At 39.4% G+C, this 18,545-nt stretch overlaps 1 long non-coding RNA gene across 1 annotated transcript; it reads left to right on the top strand.

The window, feature by feature from the left end:
- Nucleotides 1-165: 165 nt before the first annotated feature.
- LOC120586765 (uncharacterized) lies at nucleotides 166-17,653 on the top strand. Its single transcript, XR_005648793.1, has 3 exons — nucleotides 166-406; nucleotides 14,861-14,974; nucleotides 16,767-17,653. It is a non-coding gene; the product is annotated as an uncharacterized LOC120586765 (long non-coding RNA).
- The last annotated feature ends 892 nt before the right edge of the window (nucleotides 17,654-18,545 follow it).

Genomic DNA, 18,545 nt, shown 5'->3' with positions numbered 1-18,545 from the left:
AGGCGAAGGAGACGAGCGAGGGGCGGGGCCACAGGGTCCGTGACCCGCTCACCCGGAAGCAGTTGTAGCCGCGGCGGCGCGCGCTGCGGGTTGGGTCTAATCTCGGTCAGGCGAAGTGCACCCGGCTTTCCCGCGGCGAGCTGTGCGCCGCCCGGGGGACGGTTCTCCTGCCACTCTGCCCCGCCACTGAGAGCTACTGGGGCCGCGCTGGACGGAGCACAGCGGGGCGCGACCGCCGCTGGGGCGGAGTCCCGAGACGGCCTAGAGGTGGCTCCTCCTGGCCTGCGGTTCCTGCCTAGCTCCTCCGCCCCCGGGAGCTGGGCCGGAGATTTGAATTGATGAGTGTGCAGGTTCAAGGCTGCACCTTTCCTGGTCACCTCTAAACTGTCCAGCCTAGTGGTTTTGGGTAAGTGGCCCGGGGTGGCAGTGCCCACTGTAGGAAACGAGTGTGCGAGGGTGAATGGGTGTGGCTGAAATGCTAAAAGCCTTATTTTCAAAATGAAAACCCGTGATTTTTTAAATTTCCGGAGAAGAATGCTTGGGGTGGGGGCGGTGGATATAAAGTCCATTAGATAGCTGATACACAGGGAACTGTCATTCGTTTCAGAAGTATCTTGCGAGACCCACCAGGTGCAAGGAACTGGAGAAAGACCAGGATCCTCCTTTTGGGGAAGCTTACCTTCTAGTGTTGTGGTAGACGGATTTAGCAAACAAACAAGGTAATGACAGGTTGTGTAGGCTCTGCAGGAAATGCGCAAGAATGATGAAAAACATTATGTGCTCTTTGGTAGAATAGGATGGCTAGAGAATACCACGAGAAGGAAGTGACAGTTGAGCAGCCTACTGAGAAAAAGGCACAACATACACTTAGACACAACTCTATATACAGGGAGTGTAGGTTCCAGAACCCCCTGAATAAGCCCACGGATTCCATGTTAAGAACCTGTCCCTAAAGCCCTCTAAGGGCTGTTTCTGTACTTCTGCAGTTTCAGGAGCCTTGCTCGTCCCTTAGAGTTCATAGTGGGGACTATGGCACTGATAAAAGAGGTTCAAGGCATGAATTAAGGAACTTTGGTTTCTAGAGTGTGAGACATAACAGATGCTTGATCGCAGGGAGAATTATACCATCAGCTTGAAAGACAGTTTCTTCAACCTTTCACTGTTTCTCTTTCCATGTCACTATTTTTCTCAGACCCATGAATAAAATGACTTATACGGGGATCAAGAGGAGCTTAATCTTCCTAGAATATCATATTATATTATGATCTGAACAAAGGCTTACTGACATGTTTTGCTAAATCATTTAAAGACGGAATAAAAAGTCGACTTGCAAGAGAGAGAACCTATTCAGATAGTAATGCATTACCTGAGTAATACCAATAAACTCAATGATGTTTATTAAATATTAGTTTATTTAATTGCATAATTATAGAAAGCTTGTTTGGATAATATTAGGATGATATTCTCCTGCCCTTTTTATTTTACTCTTTAACTACTTGTTTTGGCTCTTACCAAACTAACAAATATTTTGTTGTGTCTTCTGGGAAAACTAGGAGGGAGCTCACACTGAGTACCTACTATTAGAGCATTGTGCTAGCACTTAAGTATATTACCCCTTTCAATACTAGAACCCACCTTGAAATATGGGGATCAGTATATGGGTATATTGGTAACAAAGACATTGAGATTCAGAGAGATTGTGACTTGCCTAAAGTAACAAAACTAGCATCTAGAAAAGCCAAAATTTGAACTCAGATCTTTTTGACCCTAATTCCCTTTAGGCCATGTTGCTGTACTTTAATATTTAAGAGGGAAATATAAGCAAAGTGGGCAAGCAGACTTCTATTTTGATTTTAGAGTTTTATTATGAAAATATACTTTAAGGTAGAGTGTAAAAGAGGCAATTTTGGAACTTCTCTGTATTTTTACATCTCCCCCTATGAGATATTTGCCATCTATTTAGCACGTGTCGAGTTCACACGACAGTATGAACTCTTAGAACAAGTGACCTACGTCACTTGTTCTAAGAGTTCATACTGTCGTGTGTCCTTTGAACAATTTCAAGAGTGTTATAAAGTACGATGCTAACATTTTACTGAATGCATCACTATGGATTATTCACAAGCAGTCTTTCCCTGCCCACTAAGTGATCTTTCTGCCAAAAATATGTGTTCCCAGATCTTTATGGAATATTTTGACATGTAAATGCCCCCAGGTCTGTGTGGGCTGGCTGCTCTAGGGACAATTTAATAGATGAAGGAAAATTTTGCAAGTATTTATACAGTTTTTAAGGAATGAGATGGTAAGATTTGTACATTTTTGTTCCTTTCATATCAGATCCTTCACATTTTTCTTTGATGATGTCAGGAAACAAAAATTTTCCTTTCCTAAGAGCAAACATTCATTTTTGTGGTTTTCACAAAATTAAGTTGTCTTTTGCAAATACAATACCATGTTTTTTACTCTGTACACACCTCTGAAAAACATCATTAGTTCAAACATTAAAAATAAGATGCCACTTTTCAGAGCTTAATATTTTTATTAGTAAATGTGTGTGTGTGTGTGCGTGTGTGTGTGTGTGTGTGTTTTGGAAGCATTTTTAAAATTTTGTCTAACTCCTTACAAACGTATATAAACCTGAAAACAAGTCTTCAACTATGTATATTTGTTTTAAATATAACAAATATTCTCTTTCTAAAAATTTCTTATCTAGATTTACTATTTTTTTCTTAATGTCTTCTTTATTCTTTTACTTTTTGTTTGGAAATAATGTAGACTCACAAGCAATTGCAAAAAGAGTAGTAAGTCCTATGTACAATTCACCCAGTTTCCCCCATTGGTAGTATCTTACATACCTATAATACATTATTAAAACTAGGAAATGACATCTGACTATCTTCTTCAGGTGTTTAGTTTCTTTGCATTTCATTATATCAAAAAAAAATGACCATTTGGCAACAATTCGTTTCTATTATGTTTGATTTGGCTCTTTTCCTAATTTAGCAGATGACAAAGTCAACAAGCTTTCCATAGTGCTCGTCTGGAATTACAAGTTTACTAAAAAATTATGTGGGTCGACACACTTAAAAATTATTCATTTGTAAGATTTTTGCTTTTTTGCTTCTTATACTGTTCCATATCATTCTGCCCTAATAAACCTGTAAATTTATACAACCCGTGTATGTGTGTGTTTTAATTCGTCCTCTGACCACTGAAATGTTTTCAAAGAGATTCCTATTAAAGTAAAAAGAAAAAAGAATGCAGAGCTCCTCATTTGACTGAAGAAAAAAAAAAGTTTCTAAACATCCAAATGAGAGTGCCATGGTCTATTGGTTCAGAAGTCAGATCTCGTTTATGGCTAGTTCTGGCTCTGCATGGCTTCTAGCCAGAGCAGCTCATGCTTTACTCCACCAGAGAGTAAACAAAATAAAGGAAAGGAAAAATGTGGAACTTACTTTCTTCTGTCTTGAAGTGATGAGGAAAGGTTGATGAGAGGGGAGAATTTGAGATTTTGTGTAGGTATCAATTATGTGTGAATGGCTAATCACAGATAATCAAGTGATGGCTCTTCTGCATTATATTCTTATTATAAATGAGTAATCAAACATCTTTATTTTTTATTATGGCTCATTTAGAAACTTATTCATCTACTGTGTACCAGACACCCAGTTAGGCACTAGTAACACAGGGACACAACAGGGTCTATTTTTAAATGAGTCTTAAGCTCTTACTATGTGCCAGGTACTTCCTAGATGCTAAAGATCTAATGGAAAGTAAAAATAAAGCTGTTTCCTTCTCTTATGAAACTTAAGTGTCTGGTAAGGGAGACAAATGATCACACAAAAGTAACTTTATAATCCTAATAGGTATTACTAAGAGTAAGTATGTGGTACATGAGGGCATTAAAGTGGAACTCGGCCTATAAATGGCTTCTCCCAGCAAGAGGTGCTTTTAGCCAAGATTTAAAACTGCCTCAGAGTGAATTTGATGTAGAGGTAGAGGAAGAGCAAGGAAGAATGTAAAAACCTCATGATGGAACCTGCAGGGTTCCAGAGTCTGAAAAAATGAGGGGGATAATGTAAGATGAGTCTAGAGAATTAAGTAATGGCCCACCATGCAAAGTCTTATAGCCTTGGTAAAGATCCCTATCTTTGGAAACACTGCAAACCAATTGAAGAGTTTTTATTGGGAATAACATGATTTGTGTTTTCAAAAGATCATTCTGGCTTCAATGAAAATTCATTTTTTAAATAAATATGTACTGAGTGCCCACAGTGGGCCAAGTACTAGTTTGTGCACGAGTACACAGCAGTGGAAAAAAATGGAAAGAGCCCCTATTTTTGAGGATCTTGTAGAAAATACACCAATAGTACACAAGATGATGAGAAGTGCTACACAGAACCCAGGTAAGAATAAAAGGGTAGGGTGGTCTTGCTATTTTATTAGTTTGAACGATTTAAAATTACTGATCTTTTTACATCATTTTTTTTTAAACCTCAGAACGACATTAGAATAATAAGTCAACCTGATTGGATGACATTATTAGAGTTTTATTATTCAACCTAATACTTGGAAGAGTCAGAGAAGACCTCTAATGAGGTGATCCAAAGAAAGATAAGTCATACAGATACCTGGGGGAAGAGCATCCCAAGCAAAGAGCCAGCAAGTGCAAAAGCCCTAAAGTAAGAATGCACTCTGCCATATATGAGCAACAAGGAGGCCAGTGTGGCTGAAGAGTAATGGACAAGATGGAAGAATAGTAGTAGGGACCAGATCGTGCTGGATCTGGTAGACCACGGTAAGAAGTTGGCTTTTCCTCTTTGAAGTAAGCTGTTGAAGAACTTTCAGCAGAGGAGCTATACAATCTCTCATTTTTTTAAAAGGACTCTTAATGGTAAAATCTAGATGATGGGTATACAGATGGATCACTTAAAATTCTTTCAACTTTGCTGTATATTTGAAATACTTCCTAATAAAATGAGAAGGCTGTTTTAACTGCTGTATTGTGAATAGACTTTAGAGGAGGCAAGGGCGAGGTTGGGAAGACCAGTTAGGCTATTGCAATAATTCAGGTAGTAATGGAGGTAGTAATAAGTGATTAGAGTCTGAATAAATTTTGAAGATAGAGCCAATAGGTTTGCTTATGGAATGAATTCGAGATGTGAGAAAAATAAAAGATTACATGTAAGGTTTTAGACCCGAGCAGCTGAAAAGTGGGATTGCCATCTACTGAAATTTGTAAGGGAGTCTAGATCAAGCAGGTTTGGAGGAAAAGACTTTTTGGATGAGGTAAGTTTGAGGTACATGTTGGACATCTAAGTAGAGATATCAAAGAGGCAATTGAATGTACAAGTCAGTAATTCAGAGGAAATATCCAGGTAGGAAATACAAATGTCTGAATCCACCTAAAGATCGGGAATACAAGTACCAGTGACTTGAGAATGAGACAGAGTTTAACCTAAAGCCTGTTACTCATGCTTTTATTCTAGGCTGACTTTGTAGAGAGCTATCAGTTACTGTATATTGCCTTTAAGAATATTTATATGCATTACTGTCTGCAGTTCACTTATGTTCTATAGACTTTAGATTTCTATTGTTAGTCTTATCTTCCCAAGCAGATTATACATTTCTTAAGAAAAGATCTATATAATGCCATATTCTTAAAAGACATTTTACAATGTTCATATAATAAACCATGCTAATATAGAGTTTTTTATTTTTTTTATTGTCATAAAGCATCAATTTTCCTATAAGTCTTTAAGTACTCCTAGCTGTCCTACGAAAATAAAAGTAGAGTTAGAATTTTTGATCTTTTGCCACTCATGCTTATATCATCAGACAAAAGAGACCTTAAGAAGAAAAGGCTCAGCTTTCCTCTTCCATATTGTCTTTATACTCAGACTTCATGTCCAGCAAGACTTTAGTTCAGCAAGAAAGTAGTCCCTAGATTCACTAATTGAACCAACATGGATGACCTGTCCCTCCCTTAAATTTAGTGGGAAAATTCTGTACTGTGATTGGCCCAATATGAGTCATATGCTTCACCTCTGATTCACCCAAAAAACGCAGGCTATAGGAGAGGAGTGGCTTCCCAGAATTAAAAATGGAGTATTGTCACCAAAATAAGGAAATGGAGATTGATGGTCAAAAATCAACACATACTACACCAGGTAACTCAAAGGCCTAGGTGTTGTTCCTTCCTTAAGCTTATAAAAGAAGTTAGTAATGCCATGGCACTCACTTTGAATCTCTTCCAATTCCATACACAATAGTGCATTTTTCCCTGAATCATTAGGCTGTCAGGTGTTCACTTGTCATTGATGAGTGAACATCACAAAAAAGTAAATGTATGAATATAGAACTTAACCAGCTGGAAGGATCAGTATTTCAGCACATCACTTTCCAGGTTACTCCCACCTAGGTATTGCAGGTAGTTTCTTGTCCTACAATTCTTTCTTATTGTCTGCCTGAAACATTTTTATTTGCCCTCAATACCCCGGGGGTAGGGTGGCTGCCAGCTAAGATGCCTGGGAAACCATTGTAGAAGCAAGTGACAATGAATCAGCTTAAGTTCATCTTCCAGAAGGACATTTACACAGTGCAGAATCTTAAAAGCAAAATGTGTCTGCAGATATGTCTGTTTTCAGCTTTTTTTCAGCATCACCATTTCCATTTCTACACCAACAGATCACTTTCACCACAAGATGTTTGACCTAACGTATGCATTTTTAACATTTTAGTTCATTTTGCTGCAGGAAATGGATAACTTTGGTGTAAAGAGAATGTTGGCTCTGTTATTCTGGAATTTGGGATGGCTCCTCTAGTTCACTGCTTCCCTGAACACCAAACATAACATTCTCTGTTCTAGGACCTGCTTCAAGTTGGTCATAAGACTGGCAGAAAATCAAACCAAACTAAATGAATAGTTGAAGTTAATCTCACATCCTGGGGCTGTGCATGCCATGGAATAGCCCACTTTTCTTAAGCACGATTCTGATCAGAATCACTCCCCTGTGGTCCTCTTCAACAGAATTTTATGTGTGAAAATTGGGTTTGGGTCTGGTTACTTGAAAAGTAAATATGAAATGAAATATAGCTATTAAAATTCTCTATTGTAGGATAAGGTGACATAGGATAGTGTTAACCATGTATTTCAATGTAAAAAGTAGGTTACCAAACAATAAGTTCTAGGTGATTCCAGTACTGTTCAATATTATACAGACATAGAGAAATACTGGAAAAGACACCCAAATGTTAACCTTAAGAAATGGAATTATTAGTGATTTGCTTTGATTTGATTGTTTGCTTTTCAAAACATTTCTGGATGGAATTATATCTGTCTTCAGATAAATCAATTTTTAAAGAAAAATGGCTTTATAATACCAATACCCCAGTCGAAACACACAAAATATATAACCAAAAAACTAGATCTAATTATGATTCTCAGTGCTCAAAACCGTTCTAGTTTTTTCTCTTACATATATCAGTTGTTAAATTGCATTTTAAAAGAAACTTACTGGATGCTGGGAGTAAATGAACAATACAGGTATGGCTTCTGCTCTTGTAAAACTGTCTTGTGGAGATACAGCAAGTAAGCTGGCAGAAACAATCCAGCATGTCATGGTTAATAACAGTTTGGTGCAGTCTCTGTCAGAACACCTAACCCTCCTTTTCCACACTAAATCTGGCTGCGGTACGTCAGCTGAGAAGCACGTTGCACTCACACAGTGACACTCTCTGTTAGTGCTTCAGTTTGAGCCACATCCCCATCTTTGTCTACATAGTAGCATTCGGTTCAGTTATTAGAATAGTGTTCAACTGTTTGAGTTTATATTTGCTCTTATTTTATAAAAAATGAAAGTGCAAATACTAGTTATAGGAATGTAGGTCTCATAAATGTAATTTGAATGCTATAAAGATTGAAATCATTAGGCATGCCAGAAGCAATATATTGTTAGCCTCAATTAGACAACCAGACAGTCATGAAACAAAGGCCAGTAAACTGAGTGAAGGAAAAGAAGAAAATCAGATAACAAAAACAGAATCCTAGAAACATTTATTGTTAAAGGTGGCACCTAAAAATTTAGATATGTTTAGAGATTTTGATCTGTATAGTTCTCCATGAAAAGATTCCTCCTAAAGCATGTAAGTTTGTTGTTTGATTTTTAGGTAGATTTTTAGATGTACCTAAGTTTTGAAAGTTGGGAACTACCTGTGGTGGCTCACCATTGCCTACTTACCACATCAATGCTGTTTAAATTAGTAAGTTTATAATGACACTGAGAAAAGAAAGAATTTACAAGTCTGCTATAGAAGTTGCTATGGTAACTCACTAAATTTTATGGTAATGATCACCTGTGGCAAATATTTTTCTACTCTCCAAAATATTTTGAGTTTGAATCCAATTAAGCCCCTAAATATAGGGAGAAGGGAGGAGAAAGGAGTTTTTAAGGAGAAGAGAGAATGTACAATAGAGGAAATTGTCAACACCAAGAATATGTAAAGTTCTATAGGACAAATGATAAGATTTCTTGAACAAGTAAGTTACCTTAATAAATTAAAAGAGCTTTAAGAGACCTAACAACCAAACATAGTATGTGGATCTTGATTTGACAGACCAATTATAAATAAACATTTTTTTAAACAATAGGAAAATTTGACCACAGATTGGATATTAAATGATATTAAGGGATTATCATTAATTAAGGGTTAATGATTTTGTCAGTGTCATAACGACATTATGATTGAGTTTCTGAAGACGGTCTTTTGCGTATCAGAGACATATAGTGTATAATTTAAGGATGAAATTTTATGATCTCCAGGATTTCCTTCAAAATACTTCAGAGGGAAGGACGGAAGTGGCAGGACAGATGGAACAATATTAGGTGAGGATTGATAAGTGTTAAAGCTGAGTGAAAGAAATATGGGAGGATGGGATATAATACCGTATTCTCTATTATGTGTGTGAGTTTTAAATTTTCCATAACAGAAAGTTAAAATTTAAATCAATAAACACGTACATACTTACAGATATACATAAAAGCTTTCGGGCACCTTATTTCTACACCTGACTTGTGTCCTGGAGAATAGACTGAGTGAATGAATACAAAGAACTATAACATTGGGATCCCTGAGCCAGGTGGCGTGGGTGCACTTGTCTAAATGTAAAATCCTGAGGAAAGGAGCATCTCCTTTTCTTTGTTGTAAAACCACTGAGGGGAAGTGCCACCATACCAGTAACAGCCACCATGAAGAAAGGAAGCTCAATTCAAGTCACTTCTTTCAGGTGGTCTGTGTGTCCACAGGTGATCAAAGTAGAGGTAGTTGAAGCTTTCACTGACACCTGGAGCTTAGGTCTAAGTTGGGATATAATTATCTCAACTAGGGCTTCATTAGGTGTAAGGACACTGTGCTTAAATCCTGTGGGTCAGCAGTGGAAGTTGACAAGGGCCTTGCTTTCCAAGGGCACAGCTTAGGAATGTTTCAGAGTCAGCAATGACACCAGGCTCCCAGATTCCACAGCAGCTACGGTACCACCTTCTAGAGCAGCCAGCTGTGATTGTGATCTCTGGGCTTCCTAGACACATGGGGGAAGTGGGTGGAACCAGAAGGGGAGATCTAGAATTCCCACTAATCCAGGCATGTGGAACATGTGTTGACAAACCAGAGACATCTCTATGGTGAGACGTGCATTCTTCAGCTGGTGAAGCAGAGTTTACTCATTACCCAGTTTTCGTATTGCACAACTGTATCATTATAGTTTATGGAAACAACTCAGACTATGATTCAGAGTTATGACCGGAGTATTTCTCTCACTCCCTTGTCCCTTGTGTAATCTCGGACAGGTTGCTCTTCTTTAAATTAGGATAATAAATACCTTGCCTTTCTATCCCCAGGGTTGTTGTGAAGATCTTATGAGATATGGAACTGTAATTTTTGTGAACTATCACATGCCATACAAATGTTAGGCATCATTATTACTGTAAGTGACTAGGTGATTTGTATCTGAAAGCCCCTTATTTTCTTTTGATTCTTTGTTAACAATAACTGTCTAATTAATACGTTATAAGATTAGATAATAAAAAACAACTACAGAGAAGGTTAGCGTATAGCATGATCTTCCTGCATTCTCCTATGTTACATAGGAATTCCTGGGAATAAGAAAATCTTATCCAGTTAATGTCTCATAGTTATATCCTTGAATACATGCTCATCAATTTAGCAGACAAATAAGGTACTATACATTCCATAAATAACGCCTATTACTATTTTATAAGTCAATATTTCCTCTGTTTAGCAATGCAGGAGTTGGCAAACTATGTCCTATGGAATGAATCTGGCCACCACCTACTTTGGCATGGCCTGCAAACTAAGAATTTTAACATTTTGAAATAGCTTTTTTAATTGAAAGAACAATATGACATATGAAAATTATATGAAATTAAAACTTCAATGTCTATTTATTGGAACACAGCCACATGCATTTGTATATGTACTACCTATGGCTGCTATGGCAGTTGAGTAGTTGTGAGAAAAACTGCATGGTCCACAAAGCCTGAAATATTTATTCTCTGCCCGTTTACAGAAAGTTTGCCTTTCTCTAGAATAGAGGATTCAAGGGGACAAATAAAAACTTTTTTCTAGGTTACTAGCTATCTCTTAGGATAAATAAACCTGGAATGTATGGACTCAAATTATGCATATGCAATAAGAGGAATTTATAGTTATGATTTTAATATGCAATGACTAGTTTTGACCCAATTTAAAAATTTATACGTAGAAAATATAATAAATATAAATAGAATACAATAAATTTTTTAAAATTTTTCCATTTTGCTCAATGTTGGTGGTAAAGACAATAGGGAGTATAATTCTCTGATTAACACAATAGAATCTGACTCTGGCTACGGAAGAAAGAGAGTTTATTGGAAAAAAGATTCTTGAGCAGTTCCAGAATTGAGGGAAAAACTGGAGATCATGACTTTTGGAAGGACAGGAAACTGGAAAACTCCTAGGCCTTCTCCCAGGGCACTTCCACAAGGCTTCTAGAGCCTTGCATTTGAATTTTGGGGAGAAATAAACTAATGGGCCCAGTTTATGGCCCAGTAGCCAAAGAGATGGAGTAATATGATTGGGAGGCTCACTGGAATCCCATAGTTGGAATGGAGAAAGAACAAAGGGGAAGAAAGGAGGGAGAAGGGATGCCAGGCAGACGAGTACCAATAGATGTACTCACAGGGAGTTTGTCAGGAAACATGGACTTTAATCCTAACTTTAGCACCAAGTGGATGAATGTAATAAGTCATCTCCTTCGGCTCCAGTTAGGGGTACTCCCAGGATATGTTAGTATAAAAGCAGGGATACAATTAGATCCACTTGCCATAAAGCTACTTATTGGCCACAGTATGTAAAACTCATCCTCAGAACAATATTTTTATCCTCAGAACAATATTTTTATTGTTAAGTTAAATAACAATATCTTTCCAAGAATCAAATTAAAAGATAATTGTCCGCTATCCCTTCATTCAACATTGCACTAGAGTTTCAGCCAGCACAATAAGACAAGAAAGAAAAAAGACATAAGGAATGTAAAGGAAGAAAAAAGTTATCATTTTTTACAATGTGATCGTATACATATAATATTCAAAAGAATCTATAAACTATTACAATTAGTGAGTGAATTGAGTTATGTCACTGGATGAGGATCAGTATAAAAAAATTCATTTCTATACTAGCGACACAATAACAAAAATAAATGAAAAATTTAAATGCCACTATTTACAACATCAAAAAACATTAAATATGTAGGAGTAAATAAAATGAAAGATGTGTGGCCAAATTCATCAAATTATCTATAGATTAATGCAATCCCAATGAAGGTCTCAGAAGGTTTTTTTTAGTGGAAATTGACAAACTGATTCTAACATTTGTAAAGAAATGCAAAAGGTAAAGAATAGCTGAGGTAATTTTGCAGAAGAAAAACAAAGCTGAAGGATTTATGCAACCAGATATCAAAACTAGTAGGGTGACCAATTGTCCTCATTTGACAGGGATTGGGCAGTTTCCTAGGATATATAGTTCTGCTTTAAACCCCAGAAAGTTACATATATCAAATCGTTATGTTGTACACCTTCGACCAATACAATGTCATGTGTCAGTTATTTCTCATTCAAACTGGGGTGAGGAGGAATCAAAATGTACTGGGAAAAACAGAACAAGTCAGTCAACCTAAGACTTAGTATAGAGCTATAGTTATTAAGGCAGTGTGATATTGGCACAACTATGAACAACTAAACCAATAAAAGAGAACAGAGAGACCAGAAATAGACCCATTCACATTTTGTCATTTGACTATGCTAAAAATGGCACAGCGGTAGTCCATTTGGGAAAGGATGGTCATTTCCATAAACGATGCTGGATAATTGGCTATCCATATTAAAAACAAACTTAAGTCCTAACTTATAACACAAAAAATAAACTCCAGGTGAATTGTATGTCTAAGTATGAAAGGTAAAATAATAAAGATTTTAGGAAGAAAATAGAATATCTATATGACTGTGTTATGGAAAGATTTCCTAAGTAGGACACAGAATATGCTAAAATAAAGGGAAAAAATTGATAACTGGACTAAATTAAATTTAAATGCTTGTATTCATTAAAAAATATCTTTAAGAAAGTAGAAAAGCAAGCGAAAGAGTAGAAGACATATGTGACAATATGTTTATATATTATACATTATATACAATTATATGTATTAAACATAATTCATACATAAAATTAGATGTACAAATGCAAATATATGTTTATATTATATAAATATATTTGTATTAAAATATAAAATATATAATAAATATATCTTATCTATAAATTACATATATCTTTTACTCTATATGTGTGTATTTAGATCAATATCTACATCTGAACCTACATATATCATTTGTTAGATAAATATCTGACGAAGAACTCATGTAGAATATAAAAACAATTCCCATAAATCAATAAGAAAAAGACCTATGAAATGGTGCTTGACTTCATTGGTCACCAGAGAGATTCAAGTTAAAACCACTATGAGATAATACTCTATATCCAATACGATAGCTAAAGTGAGAAAGGCAGGCAATACCAAGTGCTGGTAAGGGGCAACTAGAACTTCCACACATTGTTAAAACAGTATCAACTGGTACAGCCATTCTGGGAATGTCTACTAAAGATGAACACACTCATACTCCAAGACCTATAGAATCGACTTCTAGGTATCTAACATACATTTTCCTTAATGGGTTTAGAGTTAAGGTCACAAATTCAAATGCATACCAAGAGAGGTCAGGCAAGTCATACCAATTGCTGACCAGAAGGGCACTTTCAATGGAAGTGATTTAAGCATATATGCTGGACACTTTGGCATCGGTGCCCTTCAATTTCATTTACTTTCCTCTGGAAACAGCCCCTGCTGCCATATCTAGACCTCAAGGTTCTGCCTTTCTTTCTCAGTGGCTGCTTGCTCTGGGTAGACACCTTACCCATGCCAGGTGCCATGGCTGGAGTTGGTGCCCTGTGCAGATCCCCTTGCGGGGGCAGTGCACCATCCCTCAGCTGCTGTGAATGTTGCCTGCAAGCAGCTCACGACTGCCCTCTTCTCTTGAATCACGTTGGCCCAAAATGCTTGAGAACCTGCTCTCCCCAGGAGGCAGCCCACACCCAATAACTGATGGAAATGGGGGTTCAAAAGCCAGGCTCCATTGCTTCAAGAGGAGATAGCTGCAATATCATTTGCTCTCCAGACCCCACTGTGGGGCCAGGCTGAGGCTAGACTTGCCAGGCTAGACTTCCGCTGCATCTTGCTTTCTCCCACGAGCACTCCCCCATAAATCACTTGTGCCAGATCCTTCTGCTTCTAAGGAACCCAAGCAAAATCATAGAGACCATAAGATCTTTCCCCAAAGAGTTGGCAAGCCTACGCACTGAAACCATCATATCAATGGCAACACAAACATGGACTGTGGAACTCCATTTCTTCCCTTACCGAGTTGTGCTTACTGGCTTTCCTTTGATTTCGTAAAAGCCCCCAGGAGCTTTCCAGTAATTCCCCTTTTGTTTAAAGTCAGCCCAAGTCCATTTCTCATCCCTGAAACCAGTATAACCTTAACTAATATGATAGGCGATCCAGGCCTGACCTGACATAGCTCTGGAGATATGACTCAATGCTTGGTGGGGTAACATCAGTTGGAATCCTGAGGGGAAAAGTTAATTTTAATTGATTACTCTCCTATTCCTTTGGCATCAGTGGCTAGAATCCTTCAGGAATTCGCCTTGCTGAGGAGCTAATTTGTTACCCAGAGCTCTTTCCCTGAGACCTTCTCCATTCCCTTGAGGCAAAGAAAGTTAAATTCCTTCCACTGATAATCATCCTCTTACATCTTTTTGTTTCCAGGCCTGTTCAGGAAGGCTCTAGAATCTCTCTGAGGCTTCTTATTCCTAAAATGTACTTTTCTCCATCCTCTTATTCTCTCCGTGTGTGTGCACGCATGTGCAGTGTGTCTGCACACGTGTGGGAAAAGCAGGAGTGAGGGGATGGGGGAGTCACAGGAGGGTGGTCAGATTTCAACTCACTCAACTATGGGTTATAACGAAAGGGTGACACGACACAAGCCTGGTTAGTTCCACTCAGAATTATTCACTGATTTGTCAGAAAATCGATCCTTCCGGCCCAGACTTTTCTCTCTCAGCTTTTGTTGAAGCCCGTGCTTGTGCCTCTACAGCAATTTTATGTAGTTTAGCCCAAGACAAGTTTCATCCCAAGCCCAATGTGGAAGATGGCAGGATAATATTTTAGGGCAGTAACCTACATTCTGTTTTCCAGCGGACATGGCCTCCTCTCTCCTTCCTCCAGTCAGGCAGACGTGCGACAGGGGAGACATGCTACAGAGTGGAGACTGAATGTTGACGAGTCTTTCTGGCTTCTTCCTAATGACAGGTAGGTACCATAAACTGATGGTCCACTGATCTTAGGGCACCCACAGATGAGGTTTGGCCCACACATGACTTTTTAAAAGTTCAATGTTGGCCAGTTTACCACAGTCCCCAACACTCCCTATTGTCTATTACAATTGACATTACCTTCTGTGTGCACCTCTCTGTGCACCAGGCCGAAACCCATCAAGGAAGATGATGTTAGGTTCCCCAGGAAGCAAACGTTCTCCTCTCTGAGGAAGAAGCAGGAAGACTCAGAGGGGAAGGTTTCCTTCGGAGGAGGGAGAGCCTGGGGTTATAGTCGATAATGAGCCAGCATCTATTCTTAGCATCATGGAGAATAGGAAGCAGTAGATTCCACAGTTCAATTCTGGACTCTGGGGACTGGATCCCACTTGGGTCCAAATGCCTGAGGAGGTGGGGGAGCTACAGAAGGGGCTGTGCTGAAGGAGCAGTATTCCCAAGATAGGAGAGAGAAAGAGGGGTGTATGCGAGGGCCTAAAGTCACAGTGAGGAAATGCTCCCTCCCAACCACCCTTTAACTGTCCCTTTCCCACGTGATTCATCCACTGAACAGATATTAAGTGTCCATTATATGTCAGGCATTGTCCTAGGGGCTGGGGATACAGCACTGAACAGACTTGTGGAACTCATATTGTGCAGAGTAAATCTCCCTCCTTCCATCCCTCCCTCCCTCCCTCTCTATCTCCCTCTCCCCACCCACTGTCTCTCTCTCCATCTCCTCATCCAGATTCTGGAAGGTCTCATACCTTCAAGATAGAGGTTGGAAACGGAGACCCAGAGGAGTGAGTAATCTACTCCCTGCCTTGTAACCGTTTGCTAACTCTCTGATCCCCCACGAGAATATAAGGTCCAGTAGGGCAGGGGCTGCATCTCTTTGGTCACTGCTGTGTCCCAAGTAGTGCCTTGAGAAGTGCCTGGAACATCATAGATTCTCAATACCTGCTTGTTGAATGAATGAATGAATGAATGAATGAATGAGTGAATAAATGACCAGCCAAGTAGTTAGGGACAGAGTTGGCATCAGATGCCACATGTCTTGAATCCCTGTCCAGGCTCTTTCCAAAATTATAGGTTAGCAGAGGGAAAGTCAGCATTTTTCACAAGGGCTTTTAACCAAAAACTAAGAGGGGAAAAAAAGCATAATAGAATATTCAATGACAGGAATAGTTTTAAAAGCACATATGACCATGGCAGAAGTCTAGAAGAGCCTGACCTAGTGGAGGCAGCCTTGAGCTTTGTGCAATTCATTCTCACCTAGGAATAGACATATTCCAGGGGTAAAGGGCTCCCCAGGGAAAGTGTCCCACTTACCCAGAGTGCTCACTCTCTTGATCTCCTCTTCCTCCACCCAACATGGAACCAGTCTCTCTGCTGTTACCTGGCCTATGGTGGGGTGCTTAGCAAACCTACAAATTAAGAGCCTCAGTAATTGGCTCTAAGGAGTTTACAGACTTTGGGGGAAGACAACATATGTGCTTCTGAAACTTCAAAGCACAATGATGGCTATGACAGTGATTTCTCTGCACACAATTTAAATGACAACCTTAGGCAGGACAGATAGGTGAGAGGCCACCATGAGAGAAGACAGTAATGTGGGTCTGAGGCTTGACAGAAGGGAGGGGAGGCTCCTGCTCAGCATCCCTTCCTCTTCCTTTTGATTGCAGCCCCAACCCACTACATAGTCTTGGTGGGATTATCAGTTCAAGTGCTACAGCCAAAGGGTATGTGTGACTGAGTAACCCACACCAGGCCATTCCCGCTTTTTCTTCCAGTAATTTGAATCTCGAGTATGGAAACAGAAGGGTACAACATCTATCCCATTGGAGGCTCCCTGAAGGGGCTGCCTATTAACTCTGCCTACACGGACTCCTCGGGTACCCTTATTCCTCGTCCTTCTGGGCCTGCCAGGTCAGATTCTATAAATTCTGTAAGCTTTCCCATATCATTCCAATGAGGTCTTTTAAAGGTCAGTTTCTGTTGCTGGCAACCCAAGAACTCTGTACAATAAAAGTTCCTGGAAAATGCGGGATACGAGTCTTGCATGAATAGCTGGGAAGGATGAGAAGCTTATTCCAGGTGAGGAGGACGTTACCCGCAGAGGCTCTCAAGAACTTTCCTTGGCCTGGCTCAAGAGGAGACTTCAAGGAAGTGTGAGAAATCAGATGGAAGATGTGGGGCGGAGCTAGAGTAGGAAAGACCTCTCCTGCTTGTCTGGAGGGTGCACGGCCTGTCTCCTACAGCAGAGGTTTTCGTGATGTTGGACACTCGTCTGGGCCACAGTGAGAGCAGCAGATGGAGTTAAAGCCAGCCAACAGCCGAAAGAAACGTGGGCAGGATGGGCCAAGGAAGTGACCTGTGCTAGGAAGTTATCATCCACTTGGTGAGCTGAGGCAGCAAAGAGTTAGGAACAATTACTGAAGAGAAACAAGAGCTACGGAATGGGGCAGGACAAGAGAATGCAGTGATTGTAAAGAATCAAATGGACCGTTGTGTCAGTCTGCCTGAATTTGACTGGTAGCTCCATCACCGACTTTAGATGATTGATTTCCTTACCCTGAAGTGCTCCCTACCTCAGCTTAATTTAGTGGCTTATAAAAAACAAACACTCAATAAATGATGGCTAATGTTATTATTTTTATCAATAAAATTTTATTATATTCAAATTGTTAATTAATAATTATTATTATTATTACCAGTTAAACTTCAGATTCAGAGCCACAGACCACCCCTGCATGCGCACCCATTGGTACACAAAACATACAGTTATACTTCAGAAATAGCCCTGGGGCCCAGCCTGTAATGATAGACTAATGCATCTGAGACAAAGCCAATAAGACGTCATAAAAGAAAAGATCCAACAGATGTAAACTTCTACCATTATGTTAAGGGGAAATGGCTGTCTGAGACACTGAGCTGTAGCATGGACAGGGACCCAGGTGACCGGCAATAACCTGGGATGTTTCCAGTTTTGATAGGATTCTTGGAAACTAGTTACAAACATAGCCCATACTGCTGAACAGAAATGGGATGGTCCATGAAGTACCAAATGAGCTGAAGGAATTGGACCTGAAAATGTAACTTGCATTATTAAAATAATTTCATTTATCACTCTTTAAGAAGATGGAGTGATGGAGAAAGCGCTGGCCTGGGAGTTAGGAGTCCTGGGGTCCACAGAGGGTCTGTCTATTAGGACTTCTAGAAAGTGATTCGTTCTCCCGAAGCTTGGCTTTCCCATGTTCGTAGCCCCTGACCATGGCATGCACGTCCCTCCTCCCTCTTTGTGAATATGGCCCACTCTGTATGGATCACCCTAAACACAATGTGTCCTCCCCCAGAATTGATATATTATCACAGAGGACAGCTGGCAAACATGAACATAGCCCTTGGATGATAATATGCTAACGAGTGGGTCATTTTCCTGGGTCATGTGGCATAAGGATTTAAGCTATAAGGCCACACTCCCCACCACATCCTGCAAGGCAGAAGGGACAAAGATTATCAACTTCATTTTACAGACACAAAAAGTGAATCTTAGTGAGGTGGAGTGACTT

This window comes from Pteropus medius, unplaced genomic scaffold (genome assembly GCF_902729225.1).
Source record: "Pteropus medius unplaced genomic scaffold, Ma_sr-lr_union100, whole genome shotgun sequence".
NCBI classification, from domain to species: Eukaryota; Metazoa; Chordata; class Mammalia; order Chiroptera; family Pteropodidae; genus Pteropus; species Pteropus medius.
Note: the sequence above shows the minus strand (reverse complement) of the source record. Positions and strands in the feature narration are given on the sequence as shown.